Raw genomic sequence first — 21,563 nt, 5'->3', positions numbered from 1 at the left:
CCATGGCCGCTGAGCCTGCGCGTCCAGAGCCTGTGCTCCGCAGCGGGAGAGGCCGCGGCGGTGAGAGGCCCGCGTACCGCAAAAAAAAAAAAAAAAAAAAAACTCTGTAGTTCTATGACCCGTTCAGTCCAATTGTTATACTTGCTATATTGCCTCTGGAGCTGAAGATTGCCACTGCCTACCCTTTGCACTTGAGTTCAGCGAAAGCACAGTTTTGTTCCTCTGAGTCAGCCTCTATTGCTGGTCCAGGGATCACAAAACTTCTGCAACATGAGTATGATTTCAGACCCTATGTGCTTCTTGCGCTTGTACTTTTCACCTTTACCTTGGTATGTTTTCAATTATTCAGCCTTGATGTTCCATCACACTAAAACTCCTACTGAAATATTGTCACATAGAAGACTAGTTTGCCTGGCTGTCAAGGGTTTACTAAGTAGCCCATGTCTGTTGAGATGAGGTATGTACAAATTAGACAGTGAGGATTTGCTTCTAATAGGGACCTACCAGAATAATTTGTGCAATAAAGACTTTGAATAGCTAGTAGGTTTATAGAATTTCTCTAGTGTAATTAGGAGAGGCATTGTTGTGTAATGAAGAAAATTAATTAGAACTAAGTGTTTAGGGAATGTCTGGTTAGGTAACCAAAGGCATATTTGCAGCCTAATTGTTTTTTGGCAGCTGGAGGCATTTTATACTCTTTCAGAGTGTTTAGTTAATGGATATTTTAACATGCCCCACTGTTTGCTTTTCCTTAAATTTAAACTACTTTCCCATACATAAAAAAAAAAAAACAGTTCATCAAAGGTTTGAACCAAGTATCTATCCCATTGGAAAAATGCCTCAGTTATCTGATTTATTTGATCACACTGTCTGCCAAATGTTCACTGTTTTCAGAGGAAGTCCATACTGAGAGTAATTTGCATGCCCTCCTGCACCATGTGTAATTATAGAGTTCTGCTGTATGCTTATAAAGCACAAACACCAACACATTTTCTAATATTTTTCCAATATTTCTTCTAACCTGCACCCAAGTTGCAAGTATTCTGTCTCAAGGCTTCTCTGGAACAAGGTAGAGTTTTGAAAATACAGTATGTTTTAAAATAAGATGGGGGCTTCCCTGGTGGTGCAGTGGTTAAGAATCTGCCTGCCAATGCAGGGGACACGGGATCAAGCCCTGTTCCAGGAAGATCCCACATGCCGTGAAGCAACTAAGCCTGTGAGCCACAACTACTGAGCCTGGGCTCTGGAGCCTGCAAGCCACAACTACAGAGTCTGCATGCTGCTGCTACTGAAGCCTGCACACCTAGAGCCTGTGCTCCGCAACATGAGAAGCCACCACAATGAGAAGCCTGAGCACCACAACGAAGAGTAGCCCCCACTCACCACAACTAGAGAAAGCCCGTGCGCAGCAACTAAGACCCAACGCAGCCAAAAATTAAAAATTAAAAAAAAAAAGATGGATCAGTTGGTTGATTATTTTTCTAATATGCATAAAAATTTGAAGTCAAATAGACATAGGTTCAAATCCTGGCTCTGTCACTTGCTATGAGATGTTTAGAAAATTATTTAAACTACCTAAGGCTTAGTTTCATGATCTGTAAATGAAGATAATAACCCTGGCATTATAGGGTTGAAGTGAAAATTAGACAAAATAGTATATTTTATTAAATTAGGACATTTTTGGTTTCAGATGAGAGAAACCTGACATAAAATAACTTAAAATAATAAGAGGGAAATAACATTTATTTAGAATAATTTTATATTTCCAAAAGAATTACAAAAATATTAGTTTCCCTTGAGCCAGCTTCCCCAAATATAAACAAGTTCACTGCCAAAAAATTATTAAAACCAGAAAATTAACATCGACAAAAATACCTTAACCCACAAACCTGATTCAGATTTTGGCAATCATCTCTTTTCTGGTTCAGGATCCCACATTGTATTTAGGCTTCGTATCTCCTTGGTCTCTACCGCCTATGAAATCCTCAACTTTCTTTATTCTCTTGACCTTGACAAGTTTGAAGAATATTAGCCAGTTATTTTATAGAATTCTCTCAATTTGACTTTGTCTAATATTGTCTCATGATTTGGACTGAGGTTATTCATTTTTAGTAAGAATACCACAGAAGTGATGTTGTACTCTTCTCAGTGCATCAAGAGTCAATATGTCCCATTGCTATGATGTTAACTTTGATCACCTGGTCCAGGAGGTGCCTGCAAGGTTTCTTCACTATAGGGTTACTAATTTTTCCTTTGTAAATAACTATTTTGTGAGATGATACCTTGTGACTGTACAAATATGCTTTTTCTCATCATAGTTTTGTCCACTCATAGCATCCATCAACGATTATTGCCTGCAACAATTATTACCACGGTGTTTGGCAAATGGTTTCTATTTCCACCATGCATTCTGCATTTATTAATTGGAATTTTACTGTAAGGAAGAGTTGTCCCATCTCCCTGACTTATTTATTCAATTATTTATTTACGGATGTATGGACTCACAAATATTTTATTCTATAGGATATAATCCATTACTACCTTTATTTTATTTTTATCTTATTTTATTGCTAAAATTGCCTTAGATTTGGTCATTGGGTGATACTTCAAGTTGGGTTCCCGTGTCTTTTTAACTCGCCTCTGTTATTCTTTGGGCCCTTCCTCACTTTCTGGCACCTATGTACATCTCATAATTCCAGCCCTGGAATGAGCCATTTCTCCAAGAAAAATTACATCATTGGGAAGTTCAAGGCAATGAAGCTGACTTTAAGCACAGCTGAATCAAAGGGTTCAACGGATGTCACTAGGAATTCAAAGCTTTCTCTCAAACTTTTGGTTCTGCTTTTCTCAGTTTCATTCTTAGGTAAATGCTTACACACGGTGGCTAAGATAGCTGCTGACGCTTACCCTCACAACTGTTTCTCCTAAGATAAAAGAGAAAACTACTGATAGTCACAGCGAAAGTCCCATCGAGAGGTCATATTAGCACAACTTGGGTCATATGCCCATCTCTGATCCAATCTCTTTGGCCAGGGAAATGCGGTACTCTGCCCAGGTATGTATCATATGGCCACAGGCAGGGAGGGGGGGAGTTCAGTCCCATGAGACCACATGGAATGGCTTTTCCTCAAGAAAAGGGGGCTTCAGTAAGATGTGGATGGGCTCCCGCCATGCACAACATCTACAAAGCTCTTTGCTTAGTGAAGCACATAGTGAACATTACACAGTGACTTTTCCATCAATTCACTCTTCTGCCTCACTTCATCACTTCCATCTGAAAGCAGGCAAATCGGAGATGTGATAAAATTCACATGAATCAAGTTGGTTACTTGCTGGCACTGCTGGCCACAGGTTTTTTTAAGTAAAATGATGAGTATAATGTTACAATGTGGAGGTCTCAACCTCCTATCTACAACAAAAGGCTACCTGGAATGGCTGAGGACTACTATTCCGGTTAACATTGTGGATGGTGTGCACATATATGTTTGCACGTGTGTGTATAACATTCAGATTCACAGTTTTCAAAGATTTAGAGATAGTGTGGCAGAACAGAAATAATAGGGCTTTAGATACAAGTAGATCTCAGTTCCAGTTCTGCCCCTTGCTGTGCCTTGGGTGAGTTACTTAGTCTCCCTGAGCTTGTTTCATCTGTAAAATAGAATAATTCGTACCTCACATGATGTGAGGAATCAATGACATAATGCATGTAGAGCACCTAGCACAAGAGTAAGTGCACGAGAAAAATTTCAAATAAAATACAGGTAAAAATAAAGGAGATATATAGAAAAAATAAACTAGAATGGATGTCATCTTTCTTCAACAATAATACAGGCACCTCAGCATGTCCAGAACATCATTATAAGCATCAGCTACTGTTGAATTAAAAATATGAATGTTACCCGTTAACAAAATCTGCACTGTGTATTTCTCTTTTTATGTTGCCTGAAAACAAACAAGCAAACAATAACAACAGCAAAACCTAGAGTGAGGAAAAGTAAACAACAGAGTGAGAAGGCAACCTACAGAAAGGTAGAAAATATTTGTAAATAACGTATCAGATAAGGAGTTAATTTCCAAAATATATAAGGAGTTCATAGAACTTATTATCAAAAAACTAATAACCCAATGTTAATATTGGCTAAAGACTTGAATAGACATTTCTCCAAAGAAGACATACAAATGGCTAACATGTACATGAAAAGATGCTCAATGTCATTAATCGTCAGGGAAATGTAAATCAAAACCACATGAGATCATCTCACACCTGTTAGGATGGCCATTATCAGAAAAACAAAAGATAAGTGTTGGCAAGGACGTGGAGAAATTAAAACAGTGTTGGTGGGAATGTAGTAATGGTGCAGCCACTATGGAAAACTATGTGGAGATTCCTCAAAAAATTAAAAATAAAACTACCAAGCAATCCAGCAATTTCACTTCCAAGTATTTATCCAAAATAATTGAAATGAGGATCTCAAAGAGATATCTGTACTCTCATGTTCACTGCAGCATTATTCACAATAGCCAAGATGCAGAAACAACCTAAATATTCATCAACAGATAATGGATAAAGAAAATGTGGTATATCATACAATGGAATATTATTTGGTCTTTAAAAAGAAGGAAATCCTGCAATGTGACATAGAAGAATCTTAAGGATATTATGCTAAATCAAATAAGCCAGTCACAGAAGGACAAATACTGCATGGTTCCACTTAAATGAGGTACCTAAAACAGTTGAGCTCACAGAAGCAGAGAGTAGAATGGTGCTTGCCAGGGGCTGAGGGGAGGGGGAAATGGGGAATTGCTAATCAATGGGCATAAAGTCTCAGTTATGCAAAATAAGTTCTAGAGATCTGCTGTACAACATTGTCCCCATGATTAACAATATTCTATTGTACAATTAAATATTTATTAAGAGGGTAAATCCCATGATAAGTGTTCTTACCAAAAACAAAACAAACAAACAAAACCTGAGAGTGAAGAAGCCAAAGCCACAGTTCCAAATGTAGGTAGAGGGACTTCCCTGGTGGTCCAGTGGCTAAGACGCCACACTCCCAATGCAGGAGGCCCAGGTTTGATCCCTGGTCAGGGAACTAGATCCCACATGCGACGAAAATCCCACGTGCCGCAACTAAGACCTGACGCAGCCAAATAAATAAATAAATAAATATTTTTTTTAAAAATGTGGGTAGAGCAATGGGGCAGGGGGTACATCTGTGTTGAGGGCTATGGCACATGAGGGTTCCACTTCGTTAAAAGTGGCTCCAACAGCCTCTCCATACTCAAAACCCCTTTCCTACTTTCCTGGCATTTGTTTGTTAATGTTGATATGACAGTGATTTAACGAGGCGGCTCTTTTAACATACAAGACGGAATATAAATTCCAATAAACGTCATCCCCTTCAAAATAGTTTCAGAGAAAAGATATATACTTGTTTCGGTGATGTTCCAAACTTCTGTGTCTAAAATTTTTCCCAAGACCAGATATTCAAAAATCAATTAAAATTTATTTAAATCCAAGACTAAACAGACGGATCAAGTTTAATGTATCTGTTTGGCATTAAAACAATAAGGTAGGACTTCAGGGGAAGATGGCGGAAGAGTAACACGTGTAGATCACCTTCCTCCCCACAGATCCATCATAAATACGGAACAACAACTACAGAACACCTACTGAACGCTGGCAGAAGACCTCAGACCTCCGAAAAGGCAAGAAACTCCCCACATACCTGGGTGCGGCAAAAGAAAAAAGAATAAACATAGACAAAAGAATAGGGACAGGACCTGCACCAGTCAGTGGGAGGGAGCCGTGAAGGATAAAAGGTTTACACACACTAGGAAGCCCCTTCGCGGGCAGAGACTGCGGGTGGCGGAGGGGGAAAGCTTCGGAGCCGCGGAGGAGAGCACAGCAACAGGGGTGCGGAGAGCTAAGCGGGGAGATTCCCGCACAGAGGATCGGTGCCGACCGACACTCACCAGGCCGAGCGGCTTCTCTGCTCACCCGCCGGGACGGGCGGGGCTGGGAGCTGAGGCTCAGGCTTCAGTTGGAGCGCGGGGAGAGCACTGGGGTTGACGGCGTGAACACAGCCTGCAGGGGGTTCGTGTGCCACGGCTAGCCGGGAGGGAGTCCGGGGAAAAGTCTGGACCTGCGGAAGACGCAAGAGACTTTTTCTTCCCTCTTTGTTTCCTGGTGCACGAGGAGAGGGAATTAAGAGCGCTGCTTAAAGGAGCTCCAGAGACAGGCGCGAGCCGCGGCTAAAAGCGCGGACCCCAGAGACGGGCATGAGACGCTAAGGCTGCTGCTGCCGCCACCAAGAAGCCTGTGGGCAAGCTCAGGTCACTATCCACACCTCCCTTCCGGGGAGCCTGTGCAGCCCGCCACTGCCAGGGTCCAGGGACCCACGGACAACTTCCCCGGTAGAACGCACGGGGCGCCTCAGGCTGGTGCAACGTCTCGCAGGCCTCTGCCGCCGCAGGCTCGCCCCGCCTCCGTGCCCCTCCCTCCCCCATGGCCTGACTGAGCCAGAGTCCCCGCATCAGCGGCTCCTTTAACCCCGTCCTGTCTGAGCGAAGAACAGACGCCCTCCGGTGACCTACATGCAGAGGCGGGTCCAAATCCAAAGCTGAACCCCGGGAGCTCTGCGAACAAAGAAGAGAAAGGGAAATCTCTCCCAGCAGCCTCAGGAACAGCGGATTAAATCTCCACAATCAACTTGATGTACCCTGCATCTGTGGAATACCTGAGTAGACAACGAATCATCTCAAATTGAGGAGGTGTACTTTGAGAGCAAGATTTATGATTTTTTTCCCCTTTTCCTCTTATTGTGAATGTGTATGTGTATGCTTCTGTGTGAGATTTTGTCTGTATAGCTTTGCTTTCACCATTTGTCCTAAGGTTCTATCCGTCCTTTTTTTGTTTGTTTTTAATTAAAAATTTTTTTTCTTAATAATTATTTTTTATTTTAATAAATTTATTTTACCTTACTTTATTTTATTTTATTTTATCCTCTTTCTTTCTTTCTACTTTTTCTCCCTTTTATTCTGAGCCGTGTGCATGAAAGGCTCTTGGTGCTGCAGCCAGGAGTCAGTGCTGGGCCTCTGCGGTGGGAGAGCCAACTTCAGGACACTGGTCTACAACAGACCTCCCAGCTCCACGTAATATCAAACGACGAAAATCTCCCATAGATCTCCATCTCAACACCAACACCCAGCTTCACTCAACAACCAGAAAGCTACAGTGCTGGACACCCTATGCCAAACAACTAGCAAGGAAGGAACACAACCCCACCCATCAGCAGAGAGGCTGCCTAAAATCATAATAAGTCCACAGACACCCCAAAACACACCACCAGACATGGACCTGCCCACCAGAAAGACAAGATCCAGCCTCATCCACCATAACACAGGCACTAGTCCCCTCCTCCAGGAAGCCTAAACAACCCACTGAACCAACTTTAGCCACTGGGGACAGACACCAAAAACAACAGGAACTACGAACCTGCAGCCTGCAAAAAGGAGACCCCAAAGTCCAGGAAGCACAGAGAGTCCCATACAGGATAAATCCAAGGAGAAACACGCCAAGACACATATTAATCAAATTGTCAAAAATTAATACAAAGAAAACATATTAAAAGCAGCAAGGGAAAAACAACAAATAACACACAAGGGAATCCCCATAAGGTTAACAGCTGATATTTCAGCAGAAACTCTGCAAGCCAGAAGGGACTGGCAGGACATATTTAAAGTGATGAAGGAGAAAAACCTGCAACCAAGATTACTCTACCCAGCAAGGATCTCATTCAGATTTGATGGAGAAATTAAAACCTTTACAGGCAAGCAAAAGCTGAGAGAGTTCAGCACCACCAAACCAGCTTTAAACAACTGCTAAAGGATATTCCCTAGGCAAGAAACACAAGAGAAGGAAAAGACCTACAATAATGAACCCAAAATAATTAAGAAAATGGAAATAGGAACATACATATCGATAATTACCTTAAATGTGAATGGACTAAATGCTCGCACCAAAAGACGCAGATTGGCTGAATGGATACAAAAACAAGACCCGTATATATGCTGACTACAAGAGACCCACTTCAGACCTAGAGACACATACAGACTGAAAGTGAGGGGATGGAAAAAGATATTCCATGCAAATGGAAACCAAAAGAAAGCTGGAGTAGCAATTCTCATATCAGACAAAATAGACTTTAAAATAAAGACTATTACAAGAGACAAAGAAGGACACTACATAATGATCAATGGATTGATCCAAGAAGAAGATATAACAATTGTAAATTTTTATGCACCCAACATAGGAGCACCTCAATACATAAGGCAAATACTAACAGCCATAAAAGGGGAAATCGACAGTAACACATTCACAGTAGGGGACTACAACACCCCACTTTCACCAATGGACAGATCATCCAAAGTGAAAATAAATAAGTAAACACAAGCTTTAAATGACACATTAAACAAGATGGACTTAATTGATATTTATAGGACATTCCACCCCAAAAACAACAGAATACACACTTTTCTAAAGTGCTCATGGAACATTCTCCAGGAGAGATCATATCTTGGGTCACAAATCAAGCCTTGGTAAATTTAAGAAAATTGAAATTGCATCAAGTATCTTTTCCGACCCCAACGCTATGAGACTAGATATCAATTACAGGAAAAGATCTGTAAAAAATACAAACACATGGAGGCTAAACAATAGACTACTTAATAACGAAGTGATCACTGAAGAAATCAAAGAGGAAATTAAAAAATACCTACAAACAAATGACAATGGAGACACGATGACCCAAAACCTATGGGATGCAGCAAAAGCAGTTCTAAGAGGGAAGTTTATACCAATACAATCCTACCTTAAGAAACAGGAAACATCTCGAATAAACAACCTAACCTTGCACCTAAAGCAATTAGAGAAAGAAGAACAAAAAACCCCAAAGTTAGCAGAAGGAAAGAAATCATATAGATCAGATCAGAAATAAATGAAAAAAAATGAAGGAAACGAGAGCAAAGATCAATAAAACTAAAAGCTGGTTCTTTGAGAAGATAAACAAAATTGATAAATCATCAGCCAGAATCATCAAGAAAAAAAGGGAGAAGACTCAAATCAATACAATTAGAAATGAAAAAGGAGATGTAACAATTGACACTGCAGAAATACAAAAGATCATGAGAGATTACTACAAGCAACTCTATGCCAATAAAATGGACAACCTGGAAGAAATGGACAAATTCTTAGAAATGTACAACCTGCCAAGACTGAATCAGGAAGAAATAGAAAATATGAAGAGACCAATCACAAGCACTGAAATTGAAACTGTGATTAAAAATCTTCCAACAAACAAAAGCCCAGGACCACACGGCTTCACACACGAATTCTATCAAACATTTAGAGAAGAGCTAACACCTATCCTTCTCAAACTCTTCCAAAATGTAGCAGAGGGAGGAACACTCCCAAACTCATTCTATGAGGCCACCATCACCCTGATACCAAAACCAGACAAGGATGTCACAAAGAAAGAAAACTACAGGCCAATATCACTGATGAATATAGATGCAAACATCCTCAACAAAATACTAGCAAACAGAATCCAACAGCACATTAAAAGGATCATGCACCATGATCAAGTGGGTTTATTCCAGGAATGCAAGGATTCTTCAATATATGCAAATCAATCAATGTGATACACCGTATTAACAAATTGAAGGAGAAAACCCATATGATCATCTCAATAGATAAAGAGAAGCTTTCAACAAAATTCAACACCCATTTATGATAAAAACCCTGCAGAAAGTAGGCATAGAGGGAACTTTCCTCAACATAATAAAGGCCATATATGACAAACCCACAGCCAACATTGTCCTCAATGGTGAAACACTGAAAGCATTTCCACTAAGATCAGGAACAAGACAAGGTTGCCCACTCTCACCACTCTTATTCAACATAGTTTTGGAAGTTTTAGCCACACCAATCAGAGAAGAAAAAGAAATAAAAGGAATCCAAATCAGAAAAGAAGAAGTAAAGCTGTCACTGATTTGCAGATGACATGATACTATACATAGAGAGTCCTAAAGATGCTACCAGAAAACTACTAGAGCTAATCAATGAATTTGGTTAAGTAGCAGGATACAAAATTAATGCACAGAAATCTCTGGCATTCCTATACACTAATGATGAAAAATCTGAAAGTGAAATCAAGAAAACGCTCCTATTTACCATTGCAACAAAAAGAATAAAATATCTAGGAATAAACCTACCTAAGGAGACAAAAGACCTGTATGCAGAAAATTATAAGACATGGATGAAAGAAATTAAAGATGATACAAATAGATGGCTCTAGATATACCATGTTTTTGGATTGGAAGAATCAACATTGTGAAAATGACTCTACTACCCAAAGCAATCTACAGATTCAATGCAATCCCTATCAAACTATCACTGGCATTTTTCAAAGAAGTAGAACAAAAAATTTCACAATTTGTATGGAAACACTAAAGACCCCGAATAGCCAAATCAATCTTGAGAATGAAAAACGGAGCTGGCAGAATCAGGCTCCCTGACTTCAGACTATACTACAAAGCTAGAGTAATCAAGACAGTATGGTACTGGCACAAAAACAGAAATATAGATCAATGGAACAGGATAGAAAGCCCAGAGATAAACCCACGCACATATGGTCACCTGATCTTTGATAAAGGAGGCAGGAATGTACAGTGGAGGAAGGACAGCCTCTTCAATAAGTGGTGCTGGGAAAACTGGACAGGTACATGTAAAAGCATGAGATTAGATCACTCCCTAACACCATACATAAAAATAAGCTCAAAATGGATTAAAGACCCAAATGTAAGGCTGGAAACTATCAAACTCTTAGAGGAAAACATAGGCAGAGCACTCTATGACATAAATCACAGCAAGATCCTTTTTGACCTACTTCCTACAGAAATGGAAATAAAAACAAAAATAAACAAATGGGACCTAATGAAACTTCAAAGCTTTTGCACAGCAAAGGAAACCATAAATAAGACCAAAAGACAACCCTCAGAATGGGAGAAAATATTTGCAAATGAAGCAACTGACAAAGCATTAATCTCCAAAATTTACAAGCAGCTCATGCAGCTCAATATCAAAAAACAAACAACCCAATCCAAAAATGGGCAGAAGACCTAAATAGACATTTCTCCAAAGAAGATCTACAGACTGCCAACAAACACATGAAAGAATGCTCAACATCATTAATCATTAGAGAAATGCAAATCAAAACTACAATGAGATATCATCTCACACCAGTCAGAATGGCCATCATCAAAAAATCTAGAAACAATAAATGCTGGAGAGGGTGTGGAGAAAAGGGAACACTCTTGCACTGTTGGTGGGAATGTGAATTGGTACAGGACTATGGAGAACAGTATGGAGGTTTCTTAAAAAACTACGAATAGAACTACCATACGACCCAGCAATCCCACTACTGGGCATATACCCTGAGAAAACCATAATTCAAAAAGAGTCATGTACCAAAATGTTCATTGCAGCTCTATTTACAATAGCCCGGAGATGGAAACAACCTAAGTGTCCATCATCGGATGAATGGATAAAGAAAATGTGGCACATATATACAATGGAATATTACTCAGCCATAAAAAGAAACGAAATTGAGCTATTTGTAATGAGGTGGATGGACCTAGAGTCTGTCATACAGAGTGAAGTAGGTCAGAAAGAGAAGACAAATACCGTATGCTAACACATATATATGGAATTTAAGAAAAAATAATGTCATGAAGAACCTAGGGGTAAGACAGGAATAAAGACACAGACCTACTAGAGAATGGACTTGAGGATATGAGGAGGGGGAAGGGTAAGCTGGGACAAAGTGAGAGAGTGGCATGGACATATATACACTACCAAACGTAGAATAGATAGCTAGTGGGAAGCAGCCGCATAGCACAGAGAGATCAGCTCGGTGCTTTGTGACCACCTAGAGGGGTGGGATAGGGAGGGTGGGAGGGAGGAAGACACAAGAGGGAAGAGATAGGGGAACATATGTATATGTATAACTGATTCACTTTGTTATAAAGCAGAAACTAACACACCGTTGTAAAGCAATTATACTCCAATAAAGATGTAAAAGAAAAAAACAACAACAATAAGGTAATAATAGAAAATAGCTGGTTTCCATATAATGGGATCCTATGAAGCTATTAAAAATAATGGAGCAGATATATATGCACAGCTATGAAATGACTTATAAGACATATTATCCAGTGGAAAAAAACAAGGACCATAACAGTACATATGGCATGCTTTTAACTGTTACTTTTTAAAAAGAGTATGTGTATATATATATGCTCAATCTATACACAGGCTATGTCTGAGAGGATATCTAAATAATTGGTAGTTTGCAAGTAGCTGTTGTTCCAAAAATATTAATATGTTTATGTAGCATTTTTACATGTTTAATTCTTAGCTCTTATTAGATTTCAAGATCTCTCAGGACAGGGATCATGCTCTGTTCCTCTTTATATTCCCATGTGTACAGGAAATTACACTTAGTAGATACTCAATAAAAGGCTGTGGATTAACGTGCTCAGAGTTACATATGGTAAAGCTAAGGAAAGATGGGGCATAGAGACAAAGATTCATCAAAATGAAGATGAAATTAATATGAGGGCTTATTTGAGGAGATATTCAAATACAATACAATGAACTTTTCATATTCTTCTTATCTCATATAAATAAGTGTAACTAAAACTTGGCAAAGGCCTGTGCATTCTACTGGCTATTGTGATAAGTGTAACAAAAAAGGTAACTTTCCATTTCATCCCCAGAAAGTGGATAATTCATCATGTTTATCCTGCAACCCAGTCTTGCACACAGATACCTGCAGTTATATTTACTGTCATAAAATTAATAGCCCGTGTGGTTCCCAGAACTTGGAAAGGGAACTTCCCACCACGTAGTGTGTAGTGTAACTACATAGTGTGTAGTTAGAAACAGCTGGTCCCATGGCCAGGGAATATGCTGACTTCTGCCAAAGCATTTTCCATGGGTCATTGCCATTCTTGGAGCACCAGACCAGCCCACCAGCTCTTCATGATATGACACAAACCCACAAGCAGGTGGTTGCCGCTCCACTTCATTTCCTGCTTCAAAACATTTCCTGAAGGACTTCCCTGGTGGCGCAGTGGTTGAGAGTCCGCCTGCCGATGCAGGGGACACGGGTTCGTGCCCCGGGCCGGGAGGATCCCACATGCCGCGGAGCGGCTGGGCCCGTGAGCCATGGCCACTGAGCCTGCATGTCCGGAGCCTGTGCTCCGCAACAGGAGAGGCCACAACGGTGAGAGGCCCGAGTATCGCAAAAAAAACCCCAAACAAACAAAAAAAAACATTTCCTGAAGACATAGCAGTGAGCACGTGGTAAGTGTAATATAAAATTTCCAGATCGAGAACAAGTAAATCTAAGACTATGTGACTTGGTACAACTTCAGAGAAGATGTAGTCCTTGCCTAAATGGATTGAAGTGTTGAAAAGTCCGCCAATCTGAAAAGTCACAATGCTTGATGTTACCACAAGAGAGAGGCAACATGGTAAACCACTTTCCCCATCAACATCAGAAATCAGCTGATTTCGTTTGCAAATTATATCATTAAGGAGAGAACATTAAGGAAAGGAAAGGGTTAGCTAACACTAAATTTTCTCAAGGACCTACTATAGCCATGAATGTTTATGGGGGTTATCTCTGTTTTTTTCACACAAATATCCCTATTTTACTGCTGAGGAAACTAAAGCTCAGAGAAGTTAGTTAACTTGCCCTAGATCCAACAGCCATTGAAATGTCAGAATCTACATTTAGGATCTAACCTAAAGCAACAATTAGTTCTCCCAGTTCTGACAGCCAGTGAAAAGCAGAGGTGAACAGCAGGGGCTCTGGGGCCAGATCACCTGGGCATGAATCCTGACTCCATCACTTGCCAGCTGTGAGACTTAAACAACATGCTTATCATTTTTCATCACTGTCTCCCTTACCTCCATTTGTAAAATGAGCACAAGAATAGTAACTACCCAAGAGGGTTATTTTGAGGATAAGAGGATTATTACAAATAAAGCACTTAGTAAGCAATACTATTATTATGTTGGCTGCTGACTCTGGAGAGAATCAGGACAAACATGCTTTGATGAGAAGTAGAAAGGAGTATGATAAAGCTGTAAATCAGAGGACGGTAGATCAAGGCAAGAGAAATAATGCAGAGGTCTCAGTTTCGACCTGCGATGGTATTTGAGGATAGGAGCGGGAAACAGCTCACCAAGAGAGAACATGGACGAATGCCAATGGATAGAACATTAACGAAGACAAACTTAGAAATCAGAGTTGTTCTGTGGATGGGAATACCCTGCAGTTTGTTTTTCACTGGCTTTGCTGTTGTTATTGTTCCCTATTCTTTAAACAGAAAAGACATCACTTTGTTGAACCATCTCAAAAGCAACTGTGTAAAAAGTAAAGTCTATACAATCTGAACTCCTGTGAGAGGTTTAGTCTACTTTCCTCAGCTCAGGCAAAGGCTTCTGGAAACAAAGCACCAACTTTGATTCCTAAATGAGCATCAGTCCCTGTGGTTCAGTTACTCAAAGCTTCCAGCAGCACAGAACCTAATAGTTCATGCTCCACAGCTGGGTTCTGAGCCTGGGGCTTCCAGTGACTTTTCAGAGAGCTTCATGATTGGTTTGCTTCCATGGGATTTGGATCAAGATGAAAAATGAGCCCAAGGTTATTTGGAAACAGTTCATATTTAAGAGACCTTCCAACACTTTCACAAATAAAAGCGGTCTATGAATATTGTATAATAACCCTCTAATAACTTCCCACTTGCTAATGTTTATCACGGGAGGAAAATTAGCAACGGGTACACCCATACTTCAAAAGTTAGGAAATGGGAGATAAAATCCAAGTAGTTTGGAAGAGTGGAAATCATTTTACTCAGAAGGGAATAGCAGTTCATCAGGGAAGGAAATTGCATTTGAATTTCCTAACATTGTGATAATAAAAGTATTCTAACTAGATACCTATTTTTGACAGAGTATCCCCAGGCTCCAGCACCTAACCCACCAATCTCTGTCCCCACTAACTCATTATGGGCCATCCATGGAGCCTGTATTGTTCTGGAGTCACAGGGATGGGGTTATGGAAGATTGAAGATCATCTGTCTATCTTTAATGCATAAAGTGGAAACCAAACGCAATAATCTCATGGACACTTAACAAATCAACGTCTTTTCAATCACCATCCATCACCATCCTTTTGTGGCATTGGTGCTAACCCTCACCCTTCATTCTGGAGCAGAGCCGCCCTTTAGGACCTGTTCCACATTAGTGAGTGGAATCGGCCATTTTTTCATTGCCATCCATTTCAGTTTTTCAGACCCCCTGGCTTAAAAATCAGCGTTTACAAAGAAGCGTGTGATGCGGTAAAGAGCCAGGACAGAAATGTAATAAACAATGTTTTGAATTACATTTTGGACATTTAAAAATGCTCTGGGCTCAATTTCATAAGGCATTTGCATTTGTAATGAGAAATTTAAAAAACCACCTCTGAGCGTCCAGTCTCAGGTTAACAGCCTCTAACTTTTTTGTAGGAGCAATTACAAATCGTACACAGATTCATTATTTCTCGAGTACTTTATCAGGACATTTCCCCATACATCTAATTTATCCTGTCTGAAACGTAACTTGACATAAGGGATTTTCTTAATTGCTTTTGAAGCCCTTCCAAGATAATCAACTGCTTTTGGGAGGATGATAAAAGACAGTAGACAATATTGCCAGTCTGTCTACAGATCACACGCTGAAGTTTATGGGTAAGAGATAGCAAAGAAAGGCAACATTTGCCTCTTAAACTATCTAGTATCTCTGTTTTAATTTGGTTTCCATTTAAATGGCAGCGTTTTGCTATAAGAATAGCAAGAAGAAAATCTCCCATTTTTATCTGCCCCATTGCAATGGCTGTCACTTTGCCGGGGGTGGGGGGTGGGTAGATGCAGTCATTATTTACAAATGGACAAAAGTACAGTCTTTGTTATTCTGAAGAATCCTAACCAAAGATTAAATAAAGATTAAAGCAAAAATAAAATAACCAAATTTGGGGAGGAGAAGAAATGCTGTCAAAAGCTGGTTGTGTTTCTGCAACCCACCATTTAACAATTTAAGCAAATGATAGAACACTTTTTTAGACCCTTTTTACCTTGAGTTTTCAAGCTGCCAATTCTAAATAATTCCATTTTTAGTTACAGAACTGTTATCTAATGTACATGGTACATGTGGTTGCCCACAGATGTTCCATACCTTGACACCCAGAACCTTACATGGCAAAATAAACTTTGTAGATATGATTAAGACTATTGACCTTAAGATGGGGAGATTATCCTGGATCATTGAGAGATACCCAATCCACTCAGGTGCGTCCTTAAAATTGGAGACTCTTTCCCGACTGTGGTCAGAGAGCGATGAGATGGAAGCGTTGGGAGAGATTCAACGTGAGAACTCGACCCACTGCTGCTGGCTTTGAAAATGGAAGGAGGGGGCCACAAGCCAAGGAATGTGGTGGCCTCTAGAAGTTGGGAACAGCCTTCAGTTTATAACTAGCAACAAAATGGGGACTTCATTCCCTCAAATGCAAGAAACTGAATTCTATCAACAACCCTAATGAGCAGGAAATTATTCTTCTCTAAAGCCTCTGCAAAGGAATGCAGCCTGGAGACACTTTGATTTTAGCCCATTGAGACCTGTGTCAGACTTCTGACCTACAGGACTGTGAGGTAATACATTTGAGTTGTTTAAGCCACTATGTTGGTGGTTATTTGTAAAAGGTACCCAGAAAACCAATATGCTGTCTAAAGTATAATATCCTATTGTGGTACCCAGATCATCTTCCTAATGCCCAAATATAAGAGATTTAATATGACTTGTATTATCATTTAGTTAGTACCACCCTGTGCAATGGAAATTCAAATGCTGCTTGCTAAAATCAAATTAAATTATATCTCACAAACGGAAAATATAAAGACTCTAGTGTCCTTTTAGGAAGCTGACATTATTAACTTAAGAACACTGACTGGGACATTGGGTAAAGGAAGAAAATTATTAGCTTTGTTTTAGATCAACAGTGTTAATATGCCATGCTGACCCTTAATCATCTCCCAAGAATTGCTCTTGGCAGGAATTGGAAAATTGATTGTTCTCAATTTTAAAGCTTAGCCTTGGCAGTCTTGAAGTCCACGGGAGTTCAAGGAATATTTAGATCTTTTCAACTAAAAGATACTCCAAAATGATAGGAATCATAACTAATAACAGAATCATTTTTTCCAGGTAATGCAGGCAACATTAATGGCCAAAAATAAAATGGTTAGTTTGGTGCTTCACTTGTATTAAACGATGGATGACCTTATCCTAGATATCATGTTCCAGTTGTAGTTAATTAACTTTCCCAAAGACACAATAGCAAAGAATAGCAATTCAAGTGAGGCAGGAGATCACAAAAACTGCTATGGAAGGCATCAAACTAAAGAAAACTGGGAGCATTCAGCTCATAAAGCAGGTCAGGAGGAGATCCATGATCTAACTTTATAAATCAATAAAAGTATGGTGTCCCATTTTAAGATGGTGGATGGAATACATGTATCAAATTTTGTTTCCTCCCAAAACCCCAGTGAAAAATACTTAAAAAAAAAAAAGACATAAAATAACAAGGACAGGAAGAAGAGGAAAGGAGACAACAGTAACAAAATTTTGGAAGCTGGAAAGCAAAGGGAACTATGGTAAAGGATTTAACCAACCCCCAAAAGCTGAGTTGTAGCCAGTGGTTGTGAGAGCTGAGAACCAAAGTAATTTACTCTGAAAATCCTTAAAAGACTCAGGACCAGATACCTCCAAATCTTGGGTGAAAGGGAAGGAAGAGCATAAAGAGAAATGAGTGAAATTAGATTCCCAGATCCTCTCCCCAACACCTCCAGATTTCTGAACATCTATCCTCTGGAGAGTCTTTTAACACAGATGATTTCTGGAGTGGAGTACAGGAGGTGAGATGGGCAGGTTGAGGATGGAGGTACTACACTGAAGACAGGAGGAATAAGTGAATGTATGAAAGCTGAATGCTGACTTCAGGACTTTGAACTGTGTGGGGGCACTAACATAATCTAGCAAGGAGTTCAATATCTTGGGTCAAGGTCTCCACTGGATGAATTGCACACCTTAAGAAAGTCTAGTATGTAGGCTGCCTGTGCGGACCCTCGGAGCTGCGCGAGCAGGTCTAGGACGGCCGAGCGGTGCGTCTCCGCCGCACCCAGGGGCCGTGATGCCTACAGAGTAGAGTGAAAGCAGCTGGGCTGAATGTTTCACCGCTGAACTGGTTCCTCAGGTATCCTGGCTCTGGCGATTGCTATGGGAGATTGGATGACTGTTACAGATCGAGGTCTGTGTTCAGAAAGCAAACATCTCTCTCAATATACCTCAGAAACAAAGATGTCTCCATCAAATTTATACTCACAGCAAGTGCTATGTTCTTCAATACCTTTATCAAAAAATGTGCACTTTTTTTTAGTGCCTTCTGCACATAACAGAATATTGAACAAAGTATTTCATATCTTGATCAGGAATTGACTACTTTCGGTTTTCCTTCATTATATGAAGAATCCAAAGGTAAAGAGACAAAGAGAGAATTAAATATACTTCCTGTTTTAAATTGTATGAATGAGCTACTTGTACTCAGCAGAAGAAACTTCTAGCCCAGAAAAATGTGGAAACACAGAATCTGAAACTGGGAAGCGATATGGACCATCTGCAGAACTGCTATGCAAAACTTAAGGAACAACTGGAAACCTCCAGGACAGAAATGATTGGTCTTCAGGAGAGAGACAGACAGTTACAATGCAAGAACAGGAATTTGCATCAGCTACTGAAAAATGAGAAAGATGAGGTGCAGAAATTACAAAATATCATTGTAAGTCAAGCTACTCAATATAATCACGATATGAAGAGAAAAGAGCGTGAATATAATAAACTAAAGGAACGTCTACATCAACTTGTTATGACCAAGAAGGATAAAAAAATAGCTATGGAAGTTTTAAATTAAGTGGGGAGAGCTGATGGAAAAAGAGGCTCCTGGAGGATGGGTAAAACTGAAGCCAGGAATGAAGATGAAATGTAAAAAATTCTCTTGAATATTGTCAGAAACAAATCTTAATGGAAAATGCTGAGCTTAAGAAGGTTTTTCAGCAAATGAAAAAGGAAATAATTTCTCTTCTTTCTCCCCAAAAGCAGAAACCTAGAGAAAGAGCAGATGATAGTACAGGAACTGTTATCCCTGATACTGAAGATGCTGGGGAACTGAATAGAGAGAGTACGTTTCACCCTTCCTGTGCAACTGTGAGAGAGCAGCTTACCAATAGCATCAGAAAACAGTAGAGAATTTTGAAAAGTCACGTAGAAAAACTTGATAACCAAGTTTCAAAGGTACACCTAGAAGGTTTTAATGATGAAGATGTAATCTCACGACAAGACCACGAACAAGAAACTGAAAAACTTGAGTTAGAAATTCAACAGTGTAAAGAAATTATTAAAACTCGGCAGCAACTTTTACAGCAGCAGCTCGCTACTGCATGTGATGATGACACCACTTCACTGCTACAAGACTGTTACTTGTTGGAAGAAAAGGAACGCCTCAAAGAAGAACGGTCCCTATTTAAAGAGCAAAAGAAGAATTTCGAGAAAGAAAGACTAAGCTTTACAGAAGCAGCTATTCGCCTAGGATTGGAGAGAAAGGCATTTGAAGAAGAAAGAGCCAGTTGGGTAAATCAACAGTTTTTAAATATGACTACCTAGGACCACCAGAGCTCAGAAAATGTGAAACTTTTCAGTGCGTTCTCAGGAAGTTCGGATCGGGACAACCCTACAGTACACTCGAGGCCACGGCAAAAGAAACCTCACGGTGTGCCTACTGGGTCTCCAGTTAGCAAGTCTAAACTTATTAAATCTCTTCCTGCTTCTCCTTCTACTTCCGACTTTTGCCAGACACGTGCCTGTGTATCTGAACATAGTTCAATCAATGTACTAAATATAACCCCTGAAGAATCCAAGCCATATCAAGTTGGAAGAGAATGTACAAATCAGAAGTGGAGCGTGGTATCAAGGTCTGGATCACCGGAAGTTTGCTGTAATGGATGCTCCTCGACCCACGCAAACGCTCACGTAGAGAAGGATGACTTACCTTAGACATGTGAACTGGGATTTTTTTTTTTTTTCATTAACATGTTCATCGAATTTCCCATCTGAGTTGAAACAGGGTGTGTTATCAAGCCAATCATCTCTAATAATTTAAGATGGTCTGTGTTGTCTGGACTTCCCTGTTCCTCCCCCAAAGAGCTAAAATGTTAAATCTATTTAGAAGGATATAAAAGCTTTGGATATGTATTTTTAGTAACAGAAGCACCTGGTTCTGTGAATAAAGGAATGTATAGACGTTTCGATGGAAACAAAGCACTAGAATGAGTTTTCTCTTATAGGTATTAAAAATACCACTTTTAGGAAACTGATTATTGTAAATATTTAATTTTGTCTCATATATAGTTGGCATTGGAAGTTTAGCCTTTCCTTGAAGGTATACTGCAGATTTTTAACAAAGCAAGTTATATATTTATTGTGTTTAGTGTGATCTGAAATACCCTCGTTCATATGTTTTAAATAAAGTGAAATTTATGTAAAAAAAAGAAAAAGCCTATTATGTAAAAGATAAACTTGGCTCTCTAACAGTGGCCCTCTACATTACTAATTATGGAATCTCTAAACCATATTAATCTCAGTAGGAAAAGGATGGTATGAGAGTCCCTGGAGGCTATGAGTACTGCCTGCGGGTCACCCTTCTGTCCCTTCTATCTCCAGCATCTCAAGGGAGCTTAAAGGCAGTGATGTGCTGATGTACTTAGTGCTCTGCTCCCTCTGGCAACACTTCTTTTGTGATAAAACTTTCTGATTCACTCTCCCTGAAACGGCTTAATAGTACAGATCTCAGGCTTCTTCTCCAACTAGCCACCAGACCACTGGCAGTCGAACCTCTGCCCTCCAAGCAGGGGACTGGAAGACCCTTTTCTGAGGAATCTGACCTGCCCAGAAGGAAAAACCTGAAAATAATGACATTGGGAGCTCCCCCAACTAACGGGAAGCACTCACATTGTCCTAGAATAGTTGTTCTCCTTTGGGATGACTTTGCTCCCAGGGAATATCTGGCGATGTCTGGAAACATTTTTGATTGTCAAGACTGGAGGGGTGTGGCTGGTGTCTAGTAAAGAGAGGCCAAGGGTGCTGTTAATCATCCTACGATACACAGGACAATCTTCCTACACAGATACTCAGCAGTTCCAATTAGCCTTTCAGTGTCTCGCTCTCAATCATGATCAGACAGCCAGAGATTACCAGACAGCTTAGCAAAGCCTCTAACAGAGAAGAAAACAGACTAAGCACAATCACTCAAATAAAAGCAGTTTGGAGGAAACATACCTTGCAGCCA

General features: G+C 40.0%; 1 protein-coding gene and 1 pseudogene across 2 annotated transcripts in view; one reads left to right on the top strand and one right to left on the bottom strand.

The window, feature by feature from the left end:
• The window catches only part of LOC307185039 (uncharacterized protein), a 127,293-nt gene extending 120,564 nt beyond the window's left edge, over window positions 1-6,729 (bottom strand). Inside the window, exon 1 of the mRNA XM_079918828.1 lies at window positions 5,977-6,729. The gene's annotated coding sequence lies outside the window, so the exon portion shown is untranslated. The remainder of the gene's footprint in view (window positions 1-5,976) is intronic.
• Window positions 6,730-18,427: 11,698 nt separating this feature from the next.
• On the top strand, window positions 18,428-20,645 carry LOC307184516 (afadin- and alpha-actinin-binding protein-like; annotated as a pseudogene). Its single transcript has one exon. The product of its transcript is annotated as an afadin- and alpha-actinin-binding protein-like (transcript).
• Window positions 20,646-21,563: the final 918 nt, after the last annotated feature.

The sequence above is a fragment of the Stenella coeruleoalba genome (genome assembly GCF_951394435.1).
Source record: "Stenella coeruleoalba genome assembly, chromosome: 3".
NCBI classification, from domain to species: domain Eukaryota; kingdom Metazoa; phylum Chordata; class Mammalia; order Artiodactyla; family Delphinidae; genus Stenella; species Stenella coeruleoalba.
Note: the sequence above shows the minus strand (reverse complement) of the source record. Positions and strands in the feature narration are given on the sequence as shown.